General features: G+C 48.2%; 1 protein-coding gene across 2 annotated transcripts in view; it reads left to right on the top strand.

Moving 5' to 3' along the window:
* Window positions 1-2,700: 2,700 nt before the first annotated feature.
* Window positions 2,701-6,003, top strand: part of ELMO1 (engulfment and cell motility 1) — a 317,291-nt gene continuing 313,988 nt past the window's right edge. Inside the window, exons 1-2 of one of the 2 annotated variants that reach the window (XM_027729150.2) lie at window positions 2,701-3,202; window positions 4,293-4,363. The gene's annotated coding sequence lies outside the window, so the exon portion shown is untranslated. Of the gene's footprint in view, window positions 3,203-3,659; window positions 3,761-4,292; window positions 4,364-6,003 lie in introns of those variants that run through there. The other variant, XM_027729149.2, reaches the window with a different exon arrangement.

Below are 6,003 nucleotides of genomic sequence, written 5' to 3'. Positions count from 1 at the left end.
TATTTGCTTATATACTGTTAAAATACTGATATTAATAAAGCATATAAGCATACTAAAATCCAACCATCTTTGCTATTGGATGTAACAAAGTCAATTTTCAACAACTTTTTCCTCAGGAAGGTTTTGTCCAGAAGCACTATGACAAAACTCAACTTCAAAAATTGTCAGGAACTCCTTCATCTCAGGATCCAAGTTGTTCACTGTCAGAACTGACTGGATTGGCTTTGATGATTTCTACAGTTTTGGGTCAGTCAAGGGTAGATTTCTACAGGCCAGATTTCAACAGGTAATTAGCATCTACTGGACTATCCTGAAACATCCTTGTTGTCAGCAGAGCCATGCAGCAGTCCTTCCTGGAAATTCTTTTATCTATCTATCTGTCTATCTATCTATCTTTATAGTTGTAGCTGAAAGAGCCATACAAATTAAAATATTCAATTCTTGGTGTTTCCTGTTCCTGCGCTCCCTCTTCTGGCTTTCTAGAATTATCTATCAAACATCTTATGCCCACATCATGTGATCAACTCTGGTTTTGATTGTAAACACATTGGTTGTAGTGATAACGTACTTTGGTAGCAGACATCACAGAAGGGACTACTACTAAATAAATCAGGAAATCACCATAGCAGCCAAGTGCTTCTGTACATATCTATTCTGAGCAGAGGTTCCCTGGACTTTTGGAGAGCAAAAAGAATCCTAATATTGGTGCAATGGCTGCAATACTATGGATATTAGATAAGGATAAACAGAAGGCTTCACTAGAATATGCTCTCCAGATCTCTAATTTACCCTTTCTCTTGAACACTGCAATAGAATGGTGTGCCGAAATTTGTCCCCAGAAACTAGCAGATCTTTTTTTCACAAATTTTCTTCTAAATTATGCTACAATAGTACTGTTAAATAAACGTTCTCTGCACTGTTCAAAATTCAACTATTATGGTAATATACAGCTGAAATCGATTTTAATGATTTTCATTGCTAAGCCTGAGAGAAAAATAAAAACATGGAGAATGTAATTGTTCATTTTAGGTATTGTTCATTCTTAATATTCTTACAAACATGTTTTCTAAAACCATATATCTGTGTGTTTATCCTCCTTGTGACCATACTAGAAAACTGGCCCTGAGCTAATATTGGAAAATGAAGTAAACAAAACTTCCTTGCACACCTTATGTTATATTAACAATGGCCTTTTCTAAGTTGTAAATACTTCTGGTTTCCATGTGACGCACCAAAATCCAGGTAACAAATACAGAAAAAATGCTCAGTATTATGGAAATTGTTCAAATGCAAACTGACCAGCCATTTACTTGCTGTGGATATTATCCCTCTTTTAATAAACTCTGTGCATCTGCAAGAAACTCTTGAGATGGTTTGATAAGTGTTTTCAGTGTATTTAATAAGAAATACGTTACATATGGACCTCACATTTTCAGTGTTGGAGTTCTACCTTAACAAAGCAACATGAAAAGGTGCTTCAAAATGTATACTAAACACAGGAACCAACACATTCCATTTCAATATGCTAAATCCGGCTTCTCCATGGATTTTAACATTCAAGGCGGTCTTAAGGCTCAATGGCTTTACAGAAATGTTCCTTGATTGCAGGGAATTTCCACCATGGAGAAGTTTCAGAATGCAGAATGGTCATGTTTCCTGCCCCAGCTCCACCATTGTTCTTTGCTGTCACCCCTGCCACGCACCTGCCTGCAAGGTGATGGAGGAAGATTGACCAGGTAGACAGTTCTTACATGCCTGAAAAGGAGCTTCCATGGTTTTGGGGTGCATACTTAGCCCCTGTCATTTGGTGGAGTCTGTGCTCTAGTGACTGTATAGTCATCTGTGACTTAGGTGAGTCATGTCATTTATTGCCTCACACTGGAGTATTTGCTCAGATCTAGCGTATTGCTGACACAGTGCATTACAGTCTAAGGGGACAATGAAGTCCCATTCCCCCTCTGGAAAGTCCCCAGCAATTCTGCTAGGTATAAAATCCTAGTAAGTGGCTGGTAACTTGTGGTACTTTCAGGGCAATGAACCTCGTAAATGTCAGATTTTGCATAATGACCTAGGTGTTGCAGGAGAGTGGTTTTATGGGAAATCACTGGGAATTATTAGACTGCATAAAGATACTCCTATATATAATTACATGCAAGATTAGATCCAATAATTCTGCAAGTTTTGGTCTTCATGTACGATGTAGTAGTTCACAGTGAGTAAATTTTCTTATACCAGACATTAAAAGTTACTGTACCACAGCCAGGCTTCATGGCTATCAGTTCTTATCAAAGTACAATGTATACGACTTTGGGGGAAAAAAAACCCCAAACACTACCCTCACTAACTGATATTAATAGATATGATTTGATGGCTCACAGCATCACATATCCTATGTAGCTGTGGGCTAAGGTATTAAAGAAAAATAACAACGCTTACTGAGTACTTTTCTTTTACGGAGACTGAGAACAAGATCGGATCTCTGATATTTGACTTTTCCAGGCAGCGAAAGCCACGAGTTGGGCGCTCATCTCTCAGCGGCTTTAGCGACCCGCGGGGATGCTAAAGCGCCAGGGCCTGGGAAGCAGCTGGTGGTACCCGGCGGCGGGGCCGGGCAGGGGGCGCGAAGCGCGGCTGCGGCCGCCCCCTCCCGGCCGGGCCCGGTCCGGGGCGTCCCGGCTCGGCTGGGCTGGGCTCGTCCGGCAGCTCGCTCGCTTTGGGGGCAAGCAGACGTGCGCCGCAGCGTGCCCGCTGCAGGGCTGCTCAGCAGCGGCGGCTCTCTGGGAATAGAAGCGACATCAAAACATAAATAGTTATTCCAAAGGCAAGGAGGCAGCCCCAAACCCCTCATCAGAAGCTGCAGAAGGAGGGACGTCAGCCGCACCCCCGCGCGGGGGAAGTGGCGCGGGGGCGGGAGCGGGTGTCGCCCCCCCGCCCGCAGGTGCTGCCGAGCCGCGGGACCCCTCGGCGGCGGCCGGCCTGGGGCTGCACATCGCGGCCCGGCCAGCAGGAGGAAGGAAGAGGAAGTGAGAGCGGCGGCGGGAGCCGCCGGGTGCTTGTGCGAGCCCCGGGATGGGATAGCGCCGGGGGCAGTCCAGCGCACCGCACCGAGGAGGCGGCGGCGAGAGCGCGGCTCCTGCGGCGGGGGGCGGCCGGGCGGCCCCGCTTTGCCCCGCGGGGCGGGGGGTGCTGCCCACCCGGGGAGGTAGGTGAGCCTCGGGTCCGGCGGCGGGAAGCGGCGGCGGGGCGGGCTGCGGCGCTGACCGGGCGGTGCGGGGGAGCGCGGGGAGACGCGGAGGCAGCGGGGCGGAGGGGCGGGACGGGGCAGGCGAGCCCCGCACCTGCCCGCGGCGAGCGCCGCAGCCGGTCCCCGCAGCGGGCGGTGCGGTGCGGGGCGGGAGGCGGCCGCTGTCGCTGCGAGAAAGAGGAAGCGCAGCCTTGTGCTTGTCAGCGCGGCGGGGCCTCGGCCGGCGGCTGCCGGCGGGAGGGCGGCCCGGCCCGACCCGACCCGCCTCGCACAGCGGCTCCTCCCGCCGCCCTGCCCTCGCCCCGGCCCGCGGCCGCCGCTGCCACAGCCGCCCGGCTCTCCACGCTGAGACTTTGTCGGCACCTCCTCCTCCGCCACCACCTCCTCCCGCTCCGTCCCCGCCTCAGCCCCCTGCCGTGCCCCCGGCAGCCCTGCCCGCCCCCGGCTGTGCTTGGTGGCCGGCGGCCGCTGGTGAGCGGCGGCGGGCGGGGACCGCGCATCTTCGGGCTCCCGGGGGTGAGTGGTGGCGGGACGGTCTCGTCGCTCCGCGGTGCCGGGGGGGGTGCCGGGAGGGCGTGCGGGGCACCCGCCGCGGCCGGTCCCGCGTGGGTTAATATGCAGGGTCAGGCCCGGGCGGAGACTGCGGCCGCAGCAAGTGTCCGCACCGCCGCGGGCGCCGCTCGGGAGGAGAAACCTCAACTTTGAAGCAAGTGCATCCCCGCAGGCAGCCAGGCTCGGCGTTGGTACCCAGCCGCCGCCTCCGAGGGCATGCCTCCCCCGCGACCCGGCCTTCGAGAGCTTTTGGTAGGGTTGGGGTGTGTGTATATGTGCATATGTTCCTTTTCCGAAGTTTATGCTCGTACAAGTGATTAAACCGCTGATGAATTTCAGATTAAATGATTGTTCTGAAATGTGGTTGGTGATTATGCAGAGCCACGGTGCACAGCTTTGTAAAACAAGTGGGTAGTGGGTCCAAAAAGTTACGTTTGTAAAGTTTTTTTGGCTCAAAGCCTTTGCAAAGTTTATTTTGAATATCTTTTCCTTGCAGAACTAATACAACTGTCCAGCTCTCCCCCGAGAACGGTATAAAGTAAATATAGGAATTCCTGAAAAATAACAGTGAGTACATTTCAAATCAGTAGGGTTTTGTTGTTAACTTTATAAGAGTATCTCTTAACCTGCCAAGGCTCAAGATGTGTAACAAACACATCAAGAGCGCCAATGATAATAACAGTGCAGGAAATGTACCGTGTGTTAATTGCTGTAGTATAAACATGGTTGCCTATGAGCTGTGTTTCATGATACAGCAGTTACAGTGCAATTTCAGCAAGGGATGTTTTGAAGTCTGTTCATAAGCAAATGGATTTTCTATTGCTTTTGTCACTCAGCTGCCTGATAGCCCTTGGTTAAAATATTTATCTTTCGAGAAGAGAGGGAAGTTGAGTAAGAACTGTGCTCTGTCCCCTGTCTGTGACAGAGGATGTTGTTTCCTTCTCTTTCCCCTTGTCTGCTTCTCCTCCTTTACCCCAAATGCATGCACACATGCATACCATCTCACCATCAGTTATATAATCTTGTAGACATTTATGGATTATTCATTGTTCACATTAGTCCCATTCTTTCCATGTCATTCTTGCTTGATTGAGTGACTTAGGCAGAATATTACACAGTAAAGAAAAATACATTGAAATTTACATGAAGTTCTTCCAGTTTGAGCTGCAAGTTTGCTTTCTTTGAAGGTTTTATTTCCCTGATTCCCACTGCGTTTTTGGGGGCTTTTTTTTGTGGGTTGTTGTGGTGGTTGTTGGGGTTTTTTGTTTGTTTGTTTTATTTTTTTTGTGTTTTGTTTGTCTGGGGTCTTTTTGTTTTGTTTTGTTTTTTGTTCCCCCCCCCCAGTATAAGTAGGTGGTAGGGATCTAATCTGATGACCGGTAACTAGGTAAGGAGGAGGAACAGCAGTGGTGACAGCTTGCTGGTAAACGTCCCTCTTGTGTACTGTTAGCAAAATATCCATTAATGCACATCATAAGGCTGTTAAAAGTACCACAGCAGCTTTTAAAAATTGCCAGTCAGAGAAAATAAAGATTAATATGGCTAAAACAGGAATATGATGTAAAATGAGTATTGGTGAAAAATACTGTTAGTGCTGTCTGTGGATCTTAGTGTGTGGATTGACCAATCTAGAGGTGAACCTGCTTCACGGTTTATTCATACTGGAAAGGTTGCATAGGGGTAGTTGGCTTTCTTTTCTCTCCCTCTGTAATCTCTTTGAAACTCACTGTGCTGCAGCTTGCAACTTTGCTGTGAGTATCATTGTCTGAGTATTTTTTTTTTTTTAATGAACAATGGGTTGGGGAGTGGGGGAGGAAGAGAACTGGTTTCTATACCATTTTGATATTTTTTCCTTACATTCTCTCTATGCCAGGAAAAAATTAATAGATGCACAGTTCAGAGGGATTCTGATAAAGGGATAGGAAAAACCTCTTACCTACTTACTCTGTAGCAGTCTTGGTCTCCAGAAGTATCTGCATTTGCTCAGTCATTATATAACCTGGCCATACTGTTCTTAAAAGCTAGTACTGTATCCTCACTGTTCGGGTACAATATATTGTATACATTGTCCTACGGAGTTATTTTTTTTAATGCCTCTTTGCCCTGGTGTTCATCAAACAAAGCTCATTATGCTATGTAAAGGTGTAACTGTTGCTGAAACGCTGCTGTGTGCATTGTACTTCCTGACAGCAATTCTGCTGAGCAGT

The sequence above is a fragment of the Pipra filicauda genome, unplaced genomic scaffold (assembly GCF_003945595.2).
Source record: "Pipra filicauda isolate LSUMZ 115617 unplaced genomic scaffold, ASM394559v2 scaffold233_size1220752_pilon, whole genome shotgun sequence".
Taxonomy (NCBI): Eukaryota; Metazoa; Chordata; class Aves; order Passeriformes; family Pipridae; genus Pipra; species Pipra filicauda.
The sequence above is the reverse complement of the archived record's forward strand: the minus strand, read 5'-3'. Positions and strand labels throughout refer to the sequence as shown.